Here is a 26,000-nt window from a genome sequence, read left to right as displayed (position 1 = left end):
AGAACTCGTTGAAGTCAAAGATTTATTCTATGTTCCATAAGAACTTGATAAGATACTTGAATTCAGGGAAAGGAAACTTTGTAGTTGACTAATCCCTGAGGTTAAATTTAGGTGGAAAGATAGGGAAATAGAGGATTCGACTTGGGAGGAGTCGGTTGATATTGTTCAGTGCAGTTCTTCTTCTTTTCATTGCAAGAGTGCAATGTTTTGAAAGAGGGAAAGTATGTTATATGCACATTATGTGTGCATATACTAGGAGGCTAACCCACATTAGGCTTGTGAGCATGGGAGCATGGGAACAAGCTCTAGTGGAGCATGGGTTAGGACTAACCTTAAGGGTTAAGGTTAGGGTCAGGCATCCAAGGGTCACACGGGAAATGGAGAGTCAAGAGTCACTTGAGGCCCTCCTATATAATAGGGGCATGGGGCACACTCAAGGGAGGCTTAAAGGCTTGGGCTTGTGAGGCCAAGGCTATGTTATGCTCTCTTGTGTAGAGGTTCATATCTACTCACCTACCATTTCACACTATAGCTACATGCATTTAGATTGGAGTTATACCTCTTGATGGTACGAGACATTAAGGTAGAGGTATGATGTATTTCATTATTATTCATGTGTGCATCCCTTGGGCTTGGGGGTGGTTGGGTGGATGAGTTTATGCCTGATTTATGCATGTTTATGCATAATAATTATCTAGAGAGATCTTAGGGTTTTAACAATATGGGATGCACATTTTGGCATCATTATGTTCATGGCGACATTATATTTATGCGACATTTTATGTAATGGCTTGGTGGCCATCATTATCTTGTACATAAAACGATGGCACACATATTGATTATACACATTTATTTTATAGGGACATATTTATTCAAATGGTTTGTTTACCCTTAGTAGATGGCCCATATTAATTCATACATGACACTTAAGGCCCAAAGTGTCGCATTATATGGTAGTGGTGTGTGAACACACTTAGGACCGCCGGGGCACTTTTTACCTGATTAGGAGGTTTTTCCCCCGTGTATGTACGCCCTCTTATCTACTCATTTTGGGATGTGTATTTATCTTTTATATCTGGCACAAATTTATTAATTCTAATCTAGTGAGTTTGTGTGCTCTCAAGCTTCTCTATCTTGTGTGTGTATATTATTGTAACCTAACCCTAATTCCAACAATTGGTATCAGAGCTAGCTTCCTTGACACTTCATCTAGTAGTCTACCTCCCTCCTCACGACCCTGTTGCTCTGTCTCCGATTGAGATATCCTCTTAAGAGAAGGTGTATACTGTAGTGTGTTGTATACAAAGTTTTCGGGGTCTGTGGCACGATTTGGGTGCGTTTTGGGCATGTTTTGGGCACCGCAAGGTTTCTGCAGACGTTCTGGAGAGGCGTCATTTTGGATTGGTTCTGCTTGATTTTGGGTGTTTGGCTTGTGCAGCGGAAAAGATTTGGTGTGCAGTTGCATGTACAGTGTCTTCAACAATATCAATCATCATACTTTCACCAGTAACACTCTATTCTCTACTGTGTTATTTTTCATACACTTTGCAAGTGATTTAGTCAGTTGGCAGCCATCCGGGGTTGCATTTAGTGAATACTGAGTACTTGCAGTGTGTTGAAAGATTTTGTATTTGGTAGACAGTCAAGGCTGGTAGTAGTGATGTATTCAACATGTTGTCCTACTGAGGACAAACTTGATGGGACTAACTACCCATTGTGGTCCTATATGATGAGGCATGTACTGGTTGCTAAAGGCCTTCGGAATGTGATCAGTGATAGTGAAACTCGTCTTGCTTCACAACTACTAGTGCAGCCAGGTGCTACAGGTACATCTGAAGTAGAATCTAGTACAGACGTGGCTCCTACACATGCACCACCAGTACCTCCCACTACTACTTAAACGAGATGGGGATGAAAGAGATGCATATGCACATGCATTGCTTGCACATTTTGTGAAGCGAAGCATTATTTCTCATATTCGATCATGTAAGACTTCAAAACAGGCATAGGATGCACTTGCTGCATTATACCAGGTGTGCAATGAAGCACGTGTTGTATATCTGTGCAAAAAGTTGGAGTATGAGCACATGAATGAGAGAGACTCAATGGATAGCTTCTTGACCAAGATCAAAGATTTTAAGGGGTAGCTCGCTAGTGTGGATGAGATATATCATGATAGTACATTGATGCCCACAGTTCTCAATGCATTGTTGGATTTTTATCAGAGTTTTGTGTCTACCCTTAGACTCATGAGATGAAGGGAAATCCAAATGCCCTTACATTTGATGAGCTAGTTTCAGTACTCTTATACAAGAAGAGTAGTCTAGGCAAAACAGATTTGTTATGCGAGTTGGTGACCAAACTTTTGTTGCCAGTCAGAAAGACAAAGGTAAAGCTTCTTTGCATGGTGGCTATAAGCCAAAATCAGAATCCTCAAGTAAGGATGCATAGAAAGAAGATGATAAGCCTAAAAAGAAGGGAAAGTGTCACTATTGCAGGAAACCAGGGCACTACATAAATGAGTGCAAGAAAAAGCTAGAGAAAAAGAAAAAATTGAGCATGGCTATGGCTGATGCATCTGCATCAAGTGTAGAGAAGAAAGAATTTGTAAGTTTTGCTCAAGATGATTAGGCATGGATTGTACATTGTAGTTATGACCCTTCTGTTCATGATGTATGCATGTCAGTGGTAGAATCAAATGCTTGGTACTTTGACAGTGGTGCTAGTAAGCACATTGCTTCACAAAAAAATTTGTTCTCATCTCTAGAATCCGTCTAAAGAATCCGTCCCAAGTGCAAGAACCATCACATGTGCAAATGGTTTCTCATATCTTGTCAAAAGAGTTGGTAGAGTTGTGCTCACTGCTGCAAATGGGGGCGCATTTACTCTTTCTAAAGTTTTATATGTGCAAGGCATTAAAAGAACTTGATATCAATTTCAGCCTTAGCCTTGGCAGGCTTGATGGTGAAATTTGTAGATGATAGATAGTTCAGGATAGAAATGATGGTCATTCTATCATTGCCTCAGGTACCTTGTTTCATGGCCTATACAAGATGGATGTATTTGAGAAGTTGCAGGATGATGCTTGCTCAGTCTCTACGACTCGTGCTATGAGTGATGCATAATTATGGCATGCACGATTTAGCCATTTGAATTATGGCAATTTGTTATGCCTTCAAAGGCATGATATGGTGTCTGAGTTGCCAATGCTTGAGACATGTATGTGAGGGATGTATTCTTGGTAAAATGCATCGGGCATCATAACCAAAGAATGGATCTATGAGACCTGTTAAGAAATCACAGCTTATACATAGTGATGTATGTGGTTCTATGAGGATACCATCTATTGGGGGATATCTCTACTTTGTCACTTTTATTAGTAATTACTCACATATAGCTGGGTGTATCCATTACAGCAGAAGTCAGAGGTTTTTATGTGCTTTAGGCACTTTGTATCTATGGCTGAAAATGCATGTGAATGTAAAGTTGGCACCCTTTGTTCAGATCAAGGGAGGGAGTATATGTCCAAGGAATTTCATGCATATATGGATGAAAAAGGCATAAGGCATCAATGTACAGTGCCATACATACCTCAACAAAATGGTGTGGCTGAGAGGAAGAACAAAACTCTCATGGAGATGGCACGATGTATGGTGAAAGCCCAAGATTTATCTCATGGTTTTTGGTTAGAGACAACTATGTGCGCAAACTATGTGTTGAACAAATTCCCTACCAAGGCCTTGCAGTCTAAAACTCCTTCTCGAAGCTTGGCATGGTAGAAAGCCTTATGTGGCTCATTTGCGTGTTTTTGGTTGTCTTGCTTATGCTCTTGTGCCTACGAAACAACGTAATAAGCTTGATGATAAGGCAATTAAATTCATATTTGTGGGATACAGTTCAGAAAAAGCAAGGGATATAAACTCTACCATCTAGCCTCAAAGCAGATTTTGGTAAGTAAAGATGTTGTTTTTGTCGAAAACTCAGTTTAGTCCATGCTTTCATCCAAAAAACAGTAGAATGTATGCTCACATGACATGTTTAATTCGCTCCTACCTTTGTTTAATGGAGGGCAGCCGTATGCAGAGCAATTGAATGCCCAACTAAGTGCTGAAATTCAGCCTTTGTAGGTGCAAAATCAGCCTGCAAATCAGCCTTTTGATGAGGCAATTATTGAGGATGTAATGGATGAGGAGAGAGACGCCATAGAAGAATCTAGGCGTATGCCAAAATGGCTTGTGCAAACACATTGAGGGATAGCAAGTTGGCAGCTCTTTTACCTAGAAGAACTCGTGTGGGTTCTCATTATGCAGATTATTCTCATGTGGATCGTGTTCTCATTTCTACTTTATGTAATGAGGAGGATCCTGTTTCCTTTGAGGAAGCATAGGATGATGATCATTGGATGCATGCTATGCAGGATGAGTATAACTTTATACTCAAGAATGACACCTGGTATTTGACAGATCTACCTCATGGTAAGAAGGCCATTGGTACTAAGTGGGTTTACAAGTTAAAACGCAAAGCAGATGGTAAAAGTCATTTTTGGCTCACAAAATAATATATCTAAATACACTTGCTTGAAAGCGTGAGCCATGAAGCAAGTGGGGGGAGATTGTACCCAATGTGTATGTCGTGCATCTTCTCTTCTTTCATGTTCATGCAAGTTTACTTCTCAATAAGCTATGGTGTTTTGAGATAGGTAGAGTGAGCTTTGTCTATTATTTTATTGAATTTGTGCATGAGGACCACAGTCCTCCTGCAACAGCTCATGCCATGTCATTGTAGGCTCATGTGACGTCCCTACAAGCATGTCACATTAGACTCACATTATTATGTTTGATTTTAGTGGGATTGTGACTGACTAGAGTCATGTCTTCCTCAAATTTGAGCTTGGTTTTTCTTAGTCTATTGGACTTGTTTGGGGAGTGTTTAATGTTCCTAATCCTAATAATCAGGGGATTTATAGTACAAAATTAATTGTTTAATGGTTGTTTTATTAAAAGAATCCAGAGCTAAGCCGTTAGGTTACTCCTCAAGAAAGCACTAAATATGTTCAAGTTGAAAGCTTACGTAGCCTTTTCAAAAATATGTCATTGTGGGAGCTTTGCCTTACAGCCACGAAGTGGTGGGGTTGCTAGCCCCTTGTCCAAATCCTCACTCTGTTGTTTGTCACACCGGAGAGCTCCATAGAAATGGAGTGTGGAGGAATAACTTCAATTGCCTTGATGGAGGTGAGGGTTTTGTTTATGATGGTTTTCACTTATATGAGGTGTTATGAGAGGGAAAACTCATGCAAAGGAGAGCCTATAATCAATCCTCCCTAAGCATGCATCCATCAAGCAATGCTATGGCCCAAGAGAATTTATGCAAGGGAGCTGGTCATAACTTAAAAAGAGTCCATAGCCACGATGCCTAGCCTTAAGGAAGTAGAAACTCAAAGTCATAGACTTCCCCATTTTACATTAAGCACATGGTAAGGTCGCTTCATATATTCCAATGCTGTAAGCTTCTGTTACATATAAATAAGATGGCAAAGCATCTTACAAACATAGAACAAGTGAGGTCATGTTGACTAGGGTGGTTAACACTCATGAACATTGTCTCCTTCAGCCACCAACTTCATATAAATGTCCACACCCAAGATCTTGCTGGTACTAGTGTATAATCCACACCAACTTTATATAAATGTCCACACCCAAGATCTTGCTGGTGCTAGTGTACAATCCACACCAACTTTATATAAATGTTAACACCCAAGATCTTACTGGTGCTAGTGTAAAATCCACACTACTTACATCATCTCTCCTTAGATAGCTTATCTTTGAGCTTACGTTGCTTCATCTCACATTAGGGGTCGTATGTATATAACAAAAAATAAATGTTATGTTATGTAATACTAGTACTAATATGAATACTAAAGAAGATAAGCCTATAATGTCTTGCCATTATGGTTACGATGATATTTTATATAGAATATTCTATTAAATAATTAAAAACTGGATAGACCTTTCTATTGGTTTAACCTTAAACATGATTAAAAAAAGAAAAGGAAAGAAGCATGCTTGTGTTGCCATAAAAAGTATACTACTCTCTTATTAGATTACACATCAACTTAATCATAACCACCACCACCACCAGATCATCACTAGCACGTCCTCCTTCCTTCTCCTTTTCTTCTTCTTCTTATTCTTCTTCTTCTCTTAGCCTACTCCCTCTTTATAAAAAATATTATTTCGTAGGAATTTTCTCTTATACAAGCGATATTTTGTTATAAGTTTTTAGAGGGAGGGAGTACACTAAAAAAACCTAACCCATGGGCATGTAGTTCAATTGATAAGGGGGAGAGGGTCTCTAGGCAAGAGCGTGGATTTGGGATTCAAAGTGGGAATATTTGCAGGCCAAATTGTGAGGCCCAAGGAATGTTGATGGAAAACATTTTTCTCAATAAACCACAGAACTACTCACTTAATTTTTTTTAATTTTTTCTAAAAAATATACAAAATTTTGAGCTAAGATACTAACTAAAATGTATAATTTTTTTGTAAATTTGTTGAAATTGCAAAAATATTGTTTAAATGTAAAAATGAGAACCTTGGAGGTCCATTTTATATAGTTTGTTATCATTTACATGTATTTATCTGTATATAAAAGCGAGGGTTTAGAGCCCGGGGGGGTTTAATAAAATTTCCCGACTACATTCAACACTGCCCTCTTCAAGGTGAGTTCTCTCGCGCGCTCTCTCTCTCTCTCTCTCTCTCTCTCTCTCTCTCTCAAAATTAGGTTTATTGAAGTATGCTGAAGCTGCAATTTGGCTTAGCTGTTTCAGGTTGTCTTGCTACTTTTGAAGGAAAAAAAAAGGGTTCCTATTATGGCCCGTGATAGCTGTCTAACAAGAGTTGTTGCTGGAGTTGCGATGGGAGGTGCCGTTGGTGGTGCTATTGGTATGCATTCTTTTGTATGACAATGTCTGGTGGGAGATTGTTTTTGGAAGACATCAATCAAAGCCTGTAGATGCTTATTTTTACATAGTCGTAAGATCTTGTGTGTGTGTGTGTGTGTGTGTGTGGGCCGGGGCAGGAGGGGCCTGAAAACAGCATTGGAGTACACACGAGGGATAGTCACTCCATCTCTTTAAGCCCATTCTCGTAGCCTCCTTCTCAGGGCTCTCCAAGCCCTCCCAAGAAAGAAGCTTTCCAGTGAGGTGTCAGAATATGCAGCGGAGATGACGACAAGATATGAAAACACAAGAGCAAGTGCACTGCAGAAAAACACATCAATAGAGAGGGAGAGAGAGAGGCGTGTAACTCTGCTATATACACAAGAGAAAATCCCGAGATCAGAATACAAAGTGTGGGGGGCCAAGGGGCCATTTTATATGGCCCTTATCAGCCAATCGGCCAGTAGAAAAGGCAACCGACAGCAGCAAAAAGACCCACGACCTGATTTACCTCCAGTCGGCCAGCAACATGCAGTCGGTCAGCACACAGGAAAAGTCAGGGAGCAGCAGGGACAGTTGGCCATCAGATCAGCGAATAGCCACAGGACATCCTCCCACACCTGGAAAAAATAGGAAAAAATATGGAGAGTGGGGAAAAATGAGAAAACACCTAAATCGGGTGGGCACACCCACATCAGAATCCCTGGTGTAAATATACAGATAGGAGATGATTGCTAACACTCCCTCTCAGCTCTTGGATGCGGAACCAACCCCAGTGAGGTGGAGTGCTGCCGGAGCATAGCCCTGAGGTAGAGACTTCGTGAAGAGGTCCGCCGCATTGTCCTTCGTCGAACAATAAAGAAGCAAGATGTCACCAGCCAAGATCTTCTTATGAACAAAGTGATATTGTATCTCTATTGCTTGGTCTGGCATGGAAGACCGGGTTCCGAGCAATAGCTATACAACTTTGCTTATCGCACTTGATGACTGTGGGCTCCTTTTGTGGAAACCCAATCTCGCCAAGCAACCTCTGTAGCCACACAACCTCGCAAGCAGTATCACAAGCAGTCTGGTACTCTGCCTCTGTCTCGATGACAAGGCAATAGTTGGCTGCCTCTTACTGCTCTATGAAACCACTCCTGAGCTGAGGGAAAAATTGTAGCCTGATGTCAATGTTCTCGTGTCTGGCTCTCCTCCCCAATCCGAGTCACTTCGACTCCATCCATCAACTCCTGTGAGATCCTTCGCATGCTGCAGAAACCACAAGATACGCAATCGTGCCTCCCAAAGAGTCCTCTGCAAACATGAGCTCAACAATCTCATTAGGAAGCTCCCGTCCAAACTGGTATTCAGCAACCAGATCAATGAATCATTTTGCTTCCGAGTCAAGGAGGCATAATACTGCTCACAAGGATCAACAACTGTTACGGTGGGATGCCAAGTCTTGGAAACCTGCTGAAGGCCACTCAAGGCCTTCGAAAACCTGTAAACCACTCCCTCTAAATTCGGAACCACAAAGCTTGGAGAATGTGCAACATCCACCTCCTTTTGCAAGTAATTAACTGTCACTTGCCTGGCCTTCCAATAGGTCCTCGTGGAAAGAGCTTCCTTAACTACAGGAGTTTCTCTGTCTCGAATGCTACGGTTACTTGTAAAGTTTCCTTTGACTAACAAACACAAGAACTACCAACATCTGTATTGGAAAGTTCTTGCCAACAACTGCTGCCATCACCTGGCAAGCCATCCACCATCTGGTCCGGGAAAGCCTGCACGTGCAGCGTATCCATACTTATGTGGTCATTACCAGACTGCCACTCATCACAAAATTGAGGACCTGGGAGAGAGAGTGCTGAAAGTTTGTAAACTTCATTCTCCACTCCGCCTTCCCAAACCTTGGTCTGTTGCTTTGTTCCGAAGAGCAACAAAATGCTCATCAAACTCCACCTGTATGCCAGTCTTGCAAACTTGATGCACTGACAACAAATGAAAACCGAGTGATGGAACATACAACCCCATCGAGAACTATCTCCAACCTGCCCTCACTATGAACTGGGATAGTGGATGTATGCCCAGTAAGGATGTGACCAAAATACCTGCAGAGATCTTGTAAAGCCGAACGGGAAGGAGTTATGTGCCTGGAAGCACCACTGTCTAGAATCCACTCGCGAGTATCCATAGCGGAGAGTCCGCTAACCTCCTCCCTGCACGAAGAAAATGAAACATCGGTGTCCATAACCTCTAGGTGCACAAAAGCTGGAGTGTTCACGGTTGCTGCTAAGGATTCTGCACCATTCTCGGTACTCTGCTTGGGACATTGCCTCCAATAGTGGCCTTTCTTGCCACAATCATTACAGGTCATCTCTGCTTTTAGTTTCTCATAGTCTGAGTCGGACTTCTTCTCAGAAGACTTCTCTGGTGAAGCCTTCCCTTTGCCCTTGTTATTACGGCCTTTCGACCGTTGGCCAATTAAGGCCTCAGAACCTACGCCCTGTGGAGGGTTCGTGAATCTTTCCTCCTGGTCCAAGACCATGGGCACAAGCTCCTCCCATGTGATGGTGTTGAGCCTGCCACTGGTAATCAACGAAGAGTAAAATGCTGAGTATTGAGAGGGCAAATGTGACAGCAACGGTATGGTCATATCCTCTGATGATATCTCTTTCCTAGCCTGGAGAACTTCCTGCTGAAGAGCCTACAGCTTGTTGATGTGCTCTCGCATCGTCGACGACTTTGCAGGATTCATCACCCGCATCTGTACTTCCAAGGAGATCCTCTTCATGGTCGATACCCTGTTGTAGAGAGAAGCCAAATGTTGCCATATACCACATATGATTGAAAACCTGTGGTGTGCAATTGAGGAAAATGAAAGAACGGACTTTGGCATTGACACGATCCCATATATGTGCCTGTGCCTCGCGTTCCTTCTGGGTAACTCCCCTTACTCTTAACTCCGACCGTGGAACCCCAACAACAATGAAATCAGCAAGGTCGTAAGACTCCAAAATAGATTCCATCATTACCTTCCATATGCCGTAGCTATACCCGTCCAACTGACGGTCCACTGGGAATGTGGGGAGTGTCGGGATCTTCACATGCTTCTTAGCCATCTTAAGTAAATCTGCCATTGTGGGGGTGTAATTGAAAAGGGTGGTTGGGTGGAAAAAATGAAGAATTAAACTTGCAAGTGGCTGTCCAGCAAATCAGCCCGCCTTCCTCTTGCTTCTCCTCTTCCCGTATGGCCCAAAACAGTCCTCCAATCAGCAACAAAACAGCCCCCCTCTTGCTCACACAGTTCCCAAGATCTTTCAAGAGCCTAGAGCTCTGATACCATGTCAGAATATGCAGCGGAGATGAAGACAAGATCTGAAAACACAAGAGCAAGTGCTCTGCATAAAAACACAGCAATAGAGAGGGAGAGAGAGAGGCATGTAACTCTGCTATATACACGAGAAAATCCTGAGATCAGAATACAAAGTATGGGGGGCCAAGGGGCCATTATATATGGCCCCTATCAGCCAGTCGGCTAGTAGAAAAGGCAGCCAACAGCATCAAAAAGACCCACGACCTGATTTCCCTCCAGTCTGCCAGCAACATGCAGTCGGCCAGCACACAGGAAAAGTTGGGGAGCAGCAGGGACAGTTGGCCATCATTTGGATCAGCCAACAGCCATAGGACAGCCTCCCACACCTGGAAAAAAATAGGGAAAAATATGGAGAGTGGGGAAAAATGAGAAAACACCTAAATCGGGCGGGCACACCCACAACAGAGGCCCTAGTGTAAATATACCGACAGGAGACGATGGCCGTCCAATTTTGTTTTTCAGCTCTACTGGAAGCTCTTGGAGGATGCCGTACAATCAGCTTTCAATGAGATAATGGAGACATCTCCCATGCCTTAGTGCTTTCAGTAAGGCTCATGCATTTGATCCGAAATGAGGGTGTTGATAGATAGGAGGTTCGCCAATGGAGTCCCATCAACATGGTTATGGGAAACAAGGAAATGGAAATGGAAACGAGAGTTTGAGGCGGTTGAAACAGGGTAATTCCATGTCAACAAGGGAGACACAAAATAAAGGGGAGGGGGGCAAGAAGAGAGAGAGGAGAAACTCATGATGTAAGAAAATAGAAGAGTACATGACGGGGGACTAGGGGATAGGAGAATGGTGAGGAAAAAGAACAAAAGAGAAGCTTAAATCGGCATAAAATTTGGAGATTTGCAAGGGAATGGCGGGTGTTCTCTGTGGAGCAACCAAAATGGCAGGGGGTAAACGACCTAATTACTATGGAAATGGTTGAAAGGGTGTTGAAAAATGTTTCTTGTCAAGCTCTCATGTAGCAAAACCTAACTCCTGTGTACTAGCCTCCATGCAAAAACGTGAGTGAAGGAAGAAGATGAAATATAAAGATAGCAAAAGAAAACCTAGCATGCCATACTATGCTAATTCACCCAACCATATAAATATCAAGTACCGTGGGTGTCCATTGTGTACCTTACTAGCCACACACCATACTCACGTGCCCCTTGTGCCCCCTTGGTACCGTGTGCTGGCTACACATCAATGGATCTTTGGCCTACAACCGTGTTTACACTTAATCCCATAAACGATGATGTGCATTTGTATGCCGTCATGGATTCCCCCCCCATTATCCGCACGTCCCACCCTTTGCCAGCGTGTAAATAGAGGAGTCGTAACATTCTCTCCCCCTTTTAGGAATTATTATTTTCCGACCTTTTGCTAACGTGTCTCCCCCTTTAAGAATCATCATTCTCCATGACAAACTTAGTATAACTCTTACAAAATTGTACAAAATTGGGACTCCATTTGTAACATGGGTGATTGCAAAAGCGTGTTTATAAATTGATTGATTGCGATTATCACCTAATTAGAGACTTAAACCCATGCACAAACTGTGGCTTTCTTCATGCTCAATACATAGTGGAGAGAGATGACCTAATCTACCATGTATTACTAGCGTAAAGTATATACAATGTTGAATAGAGATCTCAATGGTAGCATTGCTCTCGAGTTCTCAATAACTCAATGAGAACTGACTAATCAATGAATGAATATGGCTTAACCTACACTCTATTTATAGTGTCTAATGTTGGTGAGTTTGTTACCAGCTCTACAACTGTAATAATAATGTCCCACTAAGTGTGTTCATACGATAACCCAATAACTCTGTCCACATTGGGCGCTGCTCATTGGGCTTCTGGACAATATTACGATGATCTGGCACAATAGCCCTTAGAAACACATGAATCTAGCCATGTACTCTACCTTTGAGGTGGCCAATGGGTAGAAGCATGTTCACGTCACACTTGGGAGAGCATGCACATGACATCCCCTCCCACTTAATCCTTACTTGGGAACTCTATCACCGATACCACTCTCTCTTGAAAGCTTTCTGGCATCCTTGGACACTCCCTCCTATTGAGCTTTATCTATGGATGGACTTACCATTGTATGTGCTGTTGTTCTTGCTTGGATCTCTTGTCGGCAAGCAGCCAACTTGTTCTCCAATAGTTGGATAAACTCCTCACTCTTCTGGATCCTATATAGTGCCACTATGCTCTTGTAGAGATTGATGTTGGTGGACCATGCTTTTGTTAGCATTATTCATCTCCTAGTAGTGTGCCCAAGTTGTGTATCAGGGGTGCCCAGATTTATCCCGGGCAGCACCATATTTTTTCCTCATGTTGAGGCCCTTGGTTGTAGGGTTGGCCACCCATTTCTCACATTTATTTTGTCCAGTCGTGGGTCTTTTTCTAGAGCCGGTCGGCCAGCTCCAGTAGGAGCTATATAAGGCCAGGCTCTTTCTCACTTGTAGATACCTTGACAGGGGCTTCCAGGCCCGGGTCCTCCCTCAAGGGAGTAGCTCATCATGCCCTCACTTACGGGGACCACCCCTTGCATAGGGCTGTTTGTATCATTGTTGCTTCATCATTATGTAGATTCGTTTTCTTTCTCTCTGTGCCTATGTCTGATGCTTTCCGTTGCACACTTTTGACATGGTATTAGAGCACCGGGTTGAGGCTCTTCTACAGAAGGTGTTCTGGCGTTTTTTCTGAGAGAGAAGGATTTCTGCGTTTTTTGATATTGCTGGTTCCAGGGGAGTAGGGAGCGTTGTGGCCTTGTCTGGGGTGGCCAGAGGACCTACCCTTAAGGCTGCGTTTTCTGCCCTTGTGAGCATGTGAAGGGCAGCCTCCACTGGCAGCGTTTTACAGGTCTGGGGCAGCCAAAGGTGATGGTTGCGTTTTCTGCAGATCTGGGGCAGCCAGAGGAGGTACTGACATGCTGGCTGCATTTTTCTCTGGAGAAGGTGCTGTCGGCAGCCCCTACAGTTAAGTGTTATGACCTTGTGAAGAGGTGGAGGGCAGCCCCCTAGTGCTGCATTTTCTGCAGATATGGGGCAGCGAGTACGGGAGATACACGTGCTGCGTTTTCTGCAGATCTTGGGCAGCCAGAGGAGGTGCTGAAGGTGCTGTGTTTTCCTCTTCCCTCTCTTCGTCTTGGTACACGTGCTGCCGGCTGTTTACAGCAGCGTTTTTTTTTGCATATCTCATCTGCGTTTTTGGAGGCAGTGGAGGTAGGTGTTCTTTTCCAGGAATGGTGCCTTCCCACATGGCCTTGAGCCCTTGCTCGGCCAATCTTTGCTTTGTCAGAGTTTTCAGACTCATGGGTGCACACTTGGATTCACATCCTCGAGGTGTGTGTGGAAGACAGTTAGTCCTTTCTCGACAGCAGAGGGGGTCTACAAGGATTGTGCCAGTTCAGAATAGTTTTGCTGGTGTACAGGTGTTTCCTTTAGGTTCTCAGGGTGTTCACTTTGAGAGGGGGATGTGGTTACTTGGCAAGGTGAGCCACTCCTATTCCCCAAGTAGATGGCCTTCTGGATTACAGGGTACAGGCACAGGAGTCTTCATCCCTAGGATGAGCATTGACTTGGGAGCTTGGTGTACAGGTTGATATCGGCATTCATGCAGAGGCAGGCTAGGTCACTCTCTCATTTTCTCAAGCCTCTCTCTCTCTCTCTCTCTCTCTCTCTCTCTCTCACAATGACGAGGGAGAAGAATGAAGCCTTCAGTGTGCATGCTATCCATGTAGAGAAAGCCGATGGAAAGTCCAAGTCATATAGGTGGACTTGTAAGTATTGTGGCAAACAATACACAAGTGGAGTTACTAGGCTTCTCCAACATCTTGGAAAGGTGCGGGGGCAAGTTGCGCCATGCAGGGAAGTCTCCCCTGCTATATCCGATGAGATCTTCAACAAGATCAAGGGTGGATTGGGTGCTCACCGTGATAGTGGTAGAAGCTCAAGGGCGGATGATGAGGTCATTTCCTTGCCTTGTGATACATCCTCCCCCGCCGCCTCCATTGGTGCCGCCTCCGCCTCCTCAAAGAGACAAAGGCTTGAGTCTCCCATGAGGCAAGCCACTCTAGCCCAAGCCACCGGGGGGTTCTCTTCTTCTCTATCACATCTCCGAGAACGGCAACGGCTAGCGGATATAGAGATTGCATGCACCATTATTGAGTGCAATCGCTCATTCCATGTGCTCAACGTAGATCAATGGAAGTCAATGGTGAAAGCCATTGCAAATGTGGGCCCATGTGAAGGATGGACCGGCGTCTCCTATCATGACATGGGCACGAAGAGGCTTGTGGATGAGAGGGAGAGAATTGATAGATCTCTCAATCCCGTGCGGGTGGCATGGTCCAAGTATGGGTGTAGCATCCTCTCCGACGGATGGAGTGACCGGAAGAAGAGAGGCATCATCAACATACTTGTCTCTTGCCCTCTTGGCACATACTTTGTGTGGGGCGTGGATTCCGGAAAGGCGGGGAGGAAAACATCGGGTGCATTCATATATCTCCATATTAAGCAAGCCATCATGGAGGTAAGTTTCAAATTGCACTCAAGTCTTTAAAGTTTAAAGTTTAGGCTTTAGTATATATGATATGTGGATATGTCATGACTAAGTCTCATACCGCATACGCTCATTGCATCCATTCATGTGCATTGTGACATGTAGGTCAGATTGGAGAATGTGGTGCAAGTCATCATCGACAACACTTCAAATTGCCGTCGGATGGGGAAATTGCTGGAGGAAGACTATCCCTCCATAGTATGGACGCCTTGTGCCTCCCATTGCGTTGACTTGCTCATGGAGGATATTATGGGCAAGTTAGTGTGGATGAAGGAAGTAATGACCGAAGCTATCTCTATTGTCACCTTCTTCACCACAAAGGTGAAGGTGCTTGCCATGTTCCATGAACATAGCAAGTTGGAATTGAAGAAGCCTTCATGTACACGCTTTGCCTACATGTGGCTCCCTTGGAGCGCCTCCACGATGTGAAATCCTCTCTTCGCCAAACAGTGGTCTCCACAATGTGGAATGAGTGGGATGAGCGAGAATCGGTGAAGGCCAAAGCCATGCAACGGCTTTGCCTAAAGGAGGAGTTTTGGCAGTCGGTCCACACTATTGTCATTGTGGTCACGCCCTTCTATAGGGTATTGCAGATGACCGACGTGGAGGGAGCCACCATGGGCCTTCTCGTTCACTTCATGAGAGAGGCCATAGCAGAGTTGCGCGCTTCTCCTTCCATCGACGAGGAGAAGCGCGATGGTATGTTGGCCATTGTGGAGAAGAGATGAAAGTGGATGCGAAAACCTATCCATGGTCTTGCCGCATTATTGCATCCGGCTTACAAATCACCCGCCCTCTTCACCAACGTGGAGCTACTTGAAGCCCGAGATGCTTTTTTGCTCAAAGCATTGCCGGAGGATCGCCATGGGAAGTTCCTTGAGGAGCTCATAAGCTACAATGACCAAAGGGGAGGAGCCGCGTTTGCATCTACTACCTGTTGGAGGAGGGAATCCCTTGTGAAGCCCCTCTTTTGGTGGGAGACATTTGGGTATGCGCTCTCAAGCCTCCAAAAGGTGGCTTTGAGAATCCTAGCTCAGGATTGCTCTTCGGGTGCATGTGAGAGGAACTGGAGTTCCTAATCACTTGTATACACGAAGTTACGCAATCGCTTGAGCACGAACAGTTAGAGCGGCTAGTGTATTGCCGTGCTAACTTGCGCATGGTGCGCACAATGAAAAGATGGAATCGGCGAGATAGGTGTAAGTTACAACTTATAAGTTATAAGTTATAAGCATTCAAATTTCAAACTTCAATGTTTATTGAAATTTGAAACTAAATTCTAATACATTGCTTGTCACTTGATCATTGTACAATGTAGGTGAATGTGGATGCATTCAAGCTCACAGGGGGCACTCTTGAGAGTGTTAACAAAGTGCAAGATGAGGAGGAGGAGAGGATCTATGCAGAGATCTATCGAGAGCTCGAGTCGTTCGATCGACGACCTACTCGCACTCGTCGTGGGTGTGGAGGTAGTGGAAGAGGAGTGCAAGTAGGAAGCCGTGGATACACGGTTCGTGGTGCTTCCAGGGACATAGTGCATACCTATGTGCGGCGTGGTTCGGGTAGCTCCACACTCGATCTTGCAGATGAGGATGCTCCCTTTGGCTTCTCACATGAGCTTAGAGAGCCCGAGTTCGATGATGAGGACAACCTTCTTAGTGATGGTGACTTCGGTGAGGCCACTTGTCAAATCCCCACGGATTCCCTTGTGATCGATCTTGGTTCGAAACTCGAATCCTGCAAACAAACGAACAAACAAACAAGCAAGGGGGTGCAGGCCTGACTCTCCTCCCAACCATGACAGCCGTGGGCAAGCCCACAGTCTTGGTTGTCCCCATCGAGCCACGAGCTGAGCTAACTAGGATGACGTACCGACCAATCTCCTCCTCGCGACGTCCCATACCGCCACGAAGCTGCCCTCGTGAGCCTCGAGATTGCTGTCGGCCTCGGCTGCACAAAGCAGGTGCACGTCTGCACTAGATCCAGGCTCCAAGACCATAGAGCTCTCACAAACTCGCGAGACTCTCTATAATATAATAACTAACCTTGGCCACCCTTTTATAGGCTCTTGGCCGGTCATCGAGCGTCCACACTTGGGCGCCCGCTCGTCCATACTTGGGTGCCCGCCCGTTAGTATTTCCCTAACTCAGCTCGTCAATCAGCCTGCCTAGTTCCAAGCTTTTCCAAGCCTCGAAACTAGTCTTGCATGCGTATAGCACACAGTAGATACACACTATGCACATGACATACTCCCCTTCCTCCAAGAGCTCACTCCTGAGCTCACTAAAAAGCCAGGGTAATCTCTCTGAAGAGTAGTCAATGTCTCCCATGTAGCGTCCTCCTCAACACGATCCTTCCACTTTATCTTGTATTCCGTGATAAGCGTATTACGCAATCTTCTTTCACGAAATCCGAGAATCTTTTCAGGTTCGTGCGGAACAAATGTCATGTCCTCGACATTTATAATTTCTTGAGGAGTAACTAATTGATCTGCTCCACCCAGTACTTCCTTAAGTCTACTGACATGAAATACAGGATGAACTTTCACATGAGAAGGCAAATCCAATTCATATGCAACTGAACCAATCCGTCGTGTAACACGAAATGGTCCACATTATCTAGGGGATAATTTCGGAGATCTACCTGTCCGTAAAGTCTCGGAATCTTTCGGAACTCGCAAATACACTATCGTTCCTTCAGAGAACTCTCTAGGTGAACGATGTCAATTAGAATAAAACCTGTCTCGGTCTTGAGCACTTCTAATAGATTCCTTCGCAACTTGTAACATTTCTTGCATATCTTGCAAGAAATTACGTGCTGCATCATGCTGAAGTCCTGAGAATCCTACTGTAACAGGTGATCTTGGTTGAAAACCATACATAAGTATGAAAGGACTAAACCCTGTACGCGTATGCTTAGTACTGTTATAAGGAAATTCTAACATAGGAAGATAATCCTCCCATGAACTCTGTCTTTTGGATACATATGCCCGAAGCATATCCTCCAAAATCTGATTCACTCTTGTCTGGCCATCAGATTGAGGATGATCTAAGGAACTCAAATTCAAAGTTGTTTCCAACTTCTCAAAAACAAGTTTCCAAAAATCACTCGTAAACTTAGAGTCTCTATCACTGACTATGTCCTGCGGTAACCCGTACAGTCTAAACAATTGCTCGATAAACTGCCGAGCTAATTGCGTAGCTGTAATAGTCTTCCGAGTCGGTAAAAATCTAGCCATTTTTGTCAAGCGATCTACCACAACCCAAATAGAATCGTGGCCTTGATGTGTTCTAACTTCTTGGCAATCCGGTAATAAAATCCATGGAAATACTTTTCCATTTATTACCTGGGATTTGCAAAGGATGCAACAACCCAGCCTGTCTAAAGCGTTCAGCTTTATTTGCCTGACAAATCTGACACTTGAGAACATAATCTTCTACATACCCTTTCATCTTCGGCCAATAAAAAGTGTGTTTCACTAATGATAGTGTCCTGTGTACCCCAGGGTGTCCAGCAGAAGGGGCGTCGTGACACTCCTTAAGAATCTTGGACCTAATGTCCGGGATCTGTGGTACACAAATTTTGTCACGGAATAGTAAACCATTCCGAATCATCCACTGGCCTCCTGCAGCCTTAATAGTAGACTGCTCAGTCATCGAGTCTTAGTCCATCAATGAGCTCCCGTCTTGGATCTTCTGCCAAAATGGACCAAAATAACTATCAGTCCTGCAAAGCCCTCTCAATGACTGAAATAAGTCAGTAGAAATCTCGGTGAACGACAAAGTATTCACCTCTCTAATCCGACTAAGCGCATCTGCAATACTATTCATGGACCCTTTCCGATAACGGATCTCAAAATCAAAATCTTGCATTAACTCCGCTCAACGATCTTTCTCCTAAGCAACAGAGGTGCACCCCAAGGTGATTTACTTGGACGGATCTGGCCCATCCTTAAATAATCTTCGAGTTGTTTAGCCAACTCATCTTCCTCGGCTTGGCTCATTCTATAAGGTGGAATACTCACAGGATGAGCACCAAGGATCAAGTCAATACGATGATCTACTGCCCGTTCAGGTGGTAAACCCGATGGCAGTTCCTTAGGAAATACGTCTTGAAACGAATCAAGTATCTTCTGTAATTCTTTGCTTTCAAACACACTTAATTCATTTACATCCAAAGAAGGGATGAGAAAGGAAGAAAGTGGAATCAATACACAATGGAAAGCGGTATACAAAGAAGAATCCATTATATTTCCAAAATCAATTGTATTTACAAGAGGTCCCTGAGAGGGATGGATACAATCACCTAAAATACTATACTTGGTGTCCCTATGCTGAAAAGAAAAAATATGACTAGACCAATCTATTTGGACGTCAAGAGTCTTAAACCACTCAATCCCTAATAACAAGTCTACATTTTCCAGATGCATAACATAGCATTCCAGAGTATCTTTGTAGTCCTGAATCTGGATTGGAAGCATCTCCACCTTGCGATCCCAAACTTGCCTTCCCGCAGGTAGGCGTACCTCATAAGTATGGTTGCTGAGTGTCGTATCAAGACTCAATTTCTGCACAAGTTTGTAGTTAACAAAGTTATGCGAACTGCCAGGGTCTAAAAGAATGTGAATTTTATGGCCATTCACTTCTCCATAAACTCGGAGAAGATCATGCAAGCCAAATACCTTAGAATTGAACAGACAATTAGAACAAGTACTAGGGCGAGAAAGTACAGTAATTGACGTACCTGTCAACGACAACTGGTTAGCTGCCTTTGGCTTGGGTCCTGCGTTTGACTTGGTACTCTTTTGCTTTGGGCACTCATTACGCATGTGTCCTTTTTCTTCGCAGATAAAACAACATCCTTCCGTCTTGAGCTTTAAAGCCCTAAGGAGTCGTTTCTTCTTTGCTGGTGTCGAACTTGAATTCTTCGAAGGTTGGTCCGAAGACTTTCCTTCTGTCGTGTTAGCCATAGGTGCGGAGAACTTTCTTTTATGTTTGTTCCCCTGCTCGGTAACGGGTTTCGACTTGGAAGAGACCATCGTATCATCATAGATACGAGCTGAATGAATGGCCTCGTCCAAAGTTTTACATTTGTTATTTTTAACCTGTAATCGGTACGAGTCTGGTAAACCAGCTACGAAAAACCCCAAAAGAGTAGTGGGATCCATCTTTGTAGCTTTCATCTGCAAGTCACGAAACTTCTGGAGGTAGACCTTATAAGTGAGGTGCTGCGAGGTCATGGTCAAAGCTGAAAACCGGGCAACAACATCGTAATCATCCTCTTTCTTGAAGAATTCTTTCTTGAAAACATCTTCGAATTGTGCCCAAGTCGTTGGCGTAGGGTTGAGTTCCTTCCACCAAAGCAAAGCTTTGCTGGACAGGAAACCTGCTGCTAATTGGATCTTCTTTCCATCATCATATGGATGAAACTGAAAGTGAACTTGCCACTTGTGTAGCCACGTGTCCACGATCTCCTTGGTTCGTTGCTTTTGCTCGCCCCCGAACGGTTTCGGAGTAATATTGGGGCCTAAAGCTGAAGCCAAGGTATCCATACCCGAGAAAGTAGAGAGGGTAGTGGTCAATAGAGCGATGGAGTTCTGCAAAGCCTGCATCTGGGCTGCGATTTGTGCCTGACGTTCCGTCGAAGAAGCTTCGAGAGCTACTTTGAACTCTTGGAAATCTGATTTTGACACAAAATCGTCAAAACGATCGGCATCGGTACCTTCCGTAGCCGGCAAGCCTTCGCGTTCCACAAGGGGCTCCAACTCTGATTCTTGGGTTGACATCGTGAAGAGGGTACGTGGAGAGAAAATTCGATCTTTGCACAACAAAAGTGCGAGCGAACTTGAGAGCTTGAGAGCTTGAAAACTTGAGAACTTGAGAGATGTGTGGCAAGAAGCCCACTTGAGGGGGTTTATAAAGGTTTCCCAAAAGCCAAAAATCTCCAAAAGCTAGGCTTAGCTTTTGCTTTGCTTTTGTGTTTTTTTTTGGAATAAATATATATATATATATATATATGGATATATATATTCTATTTTCTAAAAAAATAAAAATAAGACACCTTGGAAACCTTGGAGGAGGGGTCTTTTAAAACTTTTTAAAAAAAAATTTTAAACTCCAAAAAAAAAACGAAAGCTTTCCTAGTTTTTTTTTCTCTCTCTTCCCTCCAGGATTAATGCTGGCGGCTGTTTGCAGGCGTCACACGTGCAGTGGTCGCTCGCCATCTTTGCTGCCGGTCTGCTTTCCAGCGGCTGCGCCAGCCTCGCGTAGGTCTTGCCACTAGGCTGCATGGGCCTGGGCTGGCTACGTAGGACTGGCCTGGGCACTGCCTGGCTGGCTACGCTGCCTGGCCTGGCCTGGGCGCTTCGCTTGGCAGGCCTGGCCGCCTCCAGCATCTACCTACACCCGGCCAACCGCACGCGTCCAGCACTAACCGGCCAGCATGCCCACTCGCCAACTCAAATACACAATCCAGTACTTCTCTCGCTCTCTCTCTCTCATGCGCCAAAAAGCAACGAACAAGTTCCCTTTTTTTTTGGTTTTCTCTGGTACGACTGTCTTTCCTCTTTTTTGCAAAGCAACGACCCTACTTAGACTACCACCTCCCATCAACATGGGTGTCTTTGATGAAGAAAAACACATGCTATTTCTGAAAACTGCAGTATGCACAGAAAAAACAGCAAGCTTTTTAACACATACCGTTCTTCGACCTCTTCTTCTCAACCTACCGACTTGCTCGTTCACGAGGTATGCTCTGATACCACTGTCAAATCCCCACGGATCCCCTCGTGATCGATCTTGGTTCGAAACTCGAATCCTGCAAACAAACGAACAAACAAACAAGCAAGGGGGTGGAAGCCTGACTCACCTCCCAACCATGACAGCCGTGGGCAAGCCCAGAGTCTTGGCTGTCCCCATCGAGCCACGAGCTGAGCTAACTAGGATGACGTACCGACCAATCTCCTCCTCGCGACGTCCCATACCGCCACGAAGCTACCCTCGCGAGCCTCGAGAGTACTGTCGGCCTCGGCTGCACAAAGCAGGTGCACGTCTGCACTAGATCCAGGCTCCAAGACCATAGAGCTCTTACAAACTCGCGAGACTCTCTATAATACAATAACTAACCTTGGCCACCCTTTTATAGGCTCTTGGCCGGTCATCGGGCGTCCACACTTGGGTGCCCGCCCGTCCATACTTGGGTGCCCGCCCGTTAGTATTTCCCTAACTCAGCTCGTCAATCAGCCTGCCTAGTTCCAAGCTTCCCCAAGCCTCGAAACTAGTCTTGCATGCGTGCACACGGTAGATACACCCAAACTTGTTTTTAATGATATATTGGTTTGAAACAACTTCTCTAGACTCTACCCTTCCAAATTGAAAATGTCTATGTTTGTAGGTGTTCTTTAATAAAAAAATCATAATTTATTGTACGGTATCCCGAATTTTCATATCGTACCGAAAATTCCTGTATGGTAGCGTATTTTCGTACCGTGACAAACTATGGAGAAATGGATGGCTCCTTGGACGCGCACGCACGCACGCACACAGGAGTAGCCATGCATGCAAGAGAGATGGATGGTTGAATTTTCTTCTATTCTCTGCTCCTCTATAACTATAACATAAAGATAAGACTACATACTATGAGGGAAAGTACTCTTCTACTAAAACATACAAAGCCGGTCCGTAGTCTGAACCCGACTACATGAGTTGGCGCTTGAACCTGACTACATGAGCTGGTGTGTAATACCTGGACGACAAGAACGGTGGAAACGTCAAAAACGGCAAGTCGAGTTGTGACTATATGACGGCCACGAGTCGACGACACGAAAAAGTGTTGACTGAGACTTGAGCCTCAAGATAGAAGGAATTTTTCCATGGGTACATATACCAATCTTGAGTAGTGGGATGCAAGGTATGGGATGGCATGGTCAGCCGAACCCGTTGGGACCCAGGCTGCTTTAACTATGCCATAACTATAGGGAACCAAAGTGGTTGTCACATAGCCTGGAAAGCACTGGCAGCATATTACCCATAATCTCACCAACCATGTGTGTGGTATAAGTGCGGAGATGTCATGTTGGTGTGTCACCCATATCTGAGCTTGATATCTCAATAGTGATGGGGTTCTTCGTGATGGATCTCCACGCCCTTATGAAAGAAAAACAATTGCAACCTTTTTGTCATAGAAACCTGACGTTGTAATGCCAATGTAACATGGGTGCTTGGAGAAGCGTATTTATGAATTGAATGATTACGATTATCACCTATTAAAGATTTAAAGCCATGCACAAACTGCGTCTTTATACTCAATACATAGCTTAGAGAGATGACCTCTTGGAGCTTCATGTATGAACCACTCCTAAATTTGTGTTAATGTATGTGTGCGTGTGTGTGTGAGCAACCTATTAGTTGTGTGTGTGTGTGTGTGTGTGTGTGTGTGTGTGTGATGACATCATTCATGATAATGTCATCAGTGATGTCATCCATGATGATATCAGTATGATGTTATCCTTGATGACATCGGCCTATGATGTTAGCACATGATGTCATCCAAAATGTCACCTTGATGATGTCACCCATGATATCATCGTAGATATTATCCTAGATATTATTGAGTCAATAGATAATGCTGTCAAAGGCTTATAAAAAGGCATGTACTTTCAACTTTCAATCAATTAAGAAAACTGAAGAATTGTGCCAAAGCGTTTTGTTTACAATCTTTACCCATTCCCAAAGGACCTTTTCAATACATTTCAATGGATTTTGTGACGAACTTGCCTCCCTGTCAGGTAAGCGTAATATGCATTAATTAACGATTGTTGATCGTTTTAGCAAATTTGTTATGCTTATTCCTTGTAGGATGTAAGCCCAATGGGGCGAGCTGTGAAGTCGGGAATGATCAATACCGGACCATGGGTAGTTGTATCCTTCAATTTGAGAAATGCATCTTTTCTGTAGCGGTCCATTTAAACACAGCCTTCTTCTTTGTCAAGTCATGCAAAGGAGAGGCAATCCATGCAAAATTCCGAATGAACCTGCGATAGTAAGAGCATAATCCAAGAAAACTGCGAATGTCGTGTATGGATTTCAATTCGGGCCATGTCCGAATTGCTGCAATCTTTGCTGGATCCATTCGCACTCCATCCTTGGACACAATGTGCCCAAGATAATGTATTTCTGTCAAGAAGAACTCACTCTTCTTTATTGGTTTCTTAATTTGTACATGAGATACAATGGGGATTGAATCACCCTCTTCACCTGTATCTATTTTTTGCCTTTATGCAAGAAGGTGATTTTGTTGGTTTTGTAAGCCTTACGTGGATCAATCCGTGCATGCCATGGCTTACCAAGAAGTACATCACAGCGATTCAAGGGTGCCACAAGGAAGTTCTCATTGTCCACATAACCTTGAATGTGCATTCGGAGCTTGCCAATGATAGGAGTAACCTGCAGTTCCTTCCCAACAAAGCCAGCCCCTCCTTCAATTTGAGGATCCATGTCCCCTACCTTGAGTAACCTGCAAGGGGATCCAATGCATTTGCCATTTCGGTGGAGATGAAGTTCTCCGTTGCACAATCATCAAACATAAACAAAGCGGGCTGATTCTTGAGTTGTCCCCAAGCTTTGCATACAACCCTATCTTTGCCCTCATGCATTGTATCCCCTTGCACATTAGGAACCATACGTACCTTGGGCTTCGGTACATTAGCATTTTCAGCTTTGTTCTTCTTATTTGGGCATGCTCTTGCCATGTGCTCAGTGCTGCCACAAGTAAAGCATTTGCCTTCACGCATATATTGCTCCTCCTTCTCAGCACTAAGACCAAAGTTTGCCGGCTTATAAGGGCGTTTTTTAACAAACTTATTTTCAGCTTTTGGACCTGTTTTGGCTTGGTTTTGGTCCCTTTTAGGTGGCTGTCCATCATTTTGCAGGTTTTGGACAGCCCTCTCTTTTGCCCTAAAAGAGGTGCCAACCTTATGGGATTGGCTCAATTTGAGCTCCAATTGCTCGGTGGCAGTAGCACCTGCAATCAACTCTTGAAGAGTGTGATGAGGGGTACATCTGCAAACCTGATTTGTACACGGGTTGGAGCCCTGATTCAAACCTTCTTTTCCTTTCCGAGTTCGTAATATACATAAAGGGGGATACTTTGATACATAGGCATGTACGGACTCTCCTTCATTTTGCTTTACCCAATCCCACTTCATCATAATGTCATTCAAAGAGTTGGGAGACAAGAATTGAGCATAAAACTTCTGCTTGAATGCTTCCCAAGTTCTCACAGGATTAGATGAAAGCTTTTCTGTAAGCCACCAATGGGCGGCAGTGCCCTTCAAAAACATGCTGACATGACGAATCATGGATTTTTGAGTGAAATCCTCATCACTAAAAGCGATGTCGAACTGACAGATGAAGGCAAGGGCCTTAGATGCATCATATTCTCCATGATAGGTTTCAAATTTGATGGATTTGTCACCTGCTTTAAACTCTTGGGGTTTTGATGCATCAACCTCCTTCTCTACTTGTTTTCTCAAATCCACATGCATTGAAGCAACCTCTTCCTCGCAAGTTTCCGGCATAAGGATACTTTGAGGCATGACTGGCATGAGAAACATGCTGAAAACCTGCACCATAAGAAAATTGCAGCCCATGTTGTACTTGCTGTCCATGCACATTTTCAGCCGGTAATGACTTTTGACCACTGCCATGTACATTGCATTCTTGACGAGCTACTTGTGATCTTCCTGCATGGCGTGAAGTCACTGAGGGTTCTTCCCTATTTAAACGTGGCTTCTCGCTTTGATGCATAGGTTTCACTTCTTCCACATGAGAAGGTTTCGGATGGGTTGATCATGCATGCATCCTCATTAAGAGCCAAATATGCACGTGCCAAATCCCTGGGATGCATGTGTAATTCCCGAGCCATTGCTTGCATACCACAATCCAAATATGACTCGGCCTTCTTGGCCTTGGTGCGGCGTAAGACCTCGGGATCCTTGTGGTAAAGCTTCAACTCTTCCTCTTGTGCATTGAGGAGAGTTTGCATCCGTTTGAGTTCAGCCCATAACTCATTTGCCTCTTCTTCATGCACTTTCCCTTTACCACGGGACGGCTGTCCCTCTTCTCCATGCCCCTTGCTA

General features: G+C 44.2%; 1 long non-coding RNA gene across 2 annotated transcripts in view; it reads left to right on the top strand.

Moving 5' to 3' along the window:
• Nucleotides 1–6,612: 6,612 nt before the first annotated feature.
• Nucleotides 6,613–26,000, top strand: part of LOC147621428 (uncharacterized) — a 46,196-nt gene continuing 26,808 nt past the window's right edge. The window contains exons 1-2 of one of the 2 annotated variants that reach the window (XR_015269824.1): nucleotides 6,613–6,718; nucleotides 6,827–6,941. This is a non-coding gene — a long non-coding RNA (uncharacterized LOC147621428). The remainder of the gene's footprint in view (nucleotides 6,719–6,826; nucleotides 6,942–26,000) is intronic. The other variant, XR_015269825.1, reaches the window with a different exon arrangement.

This window comes from Cibotium barometz, chromosome 30, assembly GCF_041138505.1.
Source record: "Cibotium barometz isolate CiBa-2024 chromosome 30, ASM4113850v1, whole genome shotgun sequence".
In the NCBI taxonomy this organism is placed as follows: Eukaryota; Viridiplantae; Streptophyta; class Polypodiopsida; order Cyatheales; family Cibotiaceae; genus Cibotium; species Cibotium barometz.
This window is presented reverse-complemented; position numbering and strand designations above follow the sequence as displayed.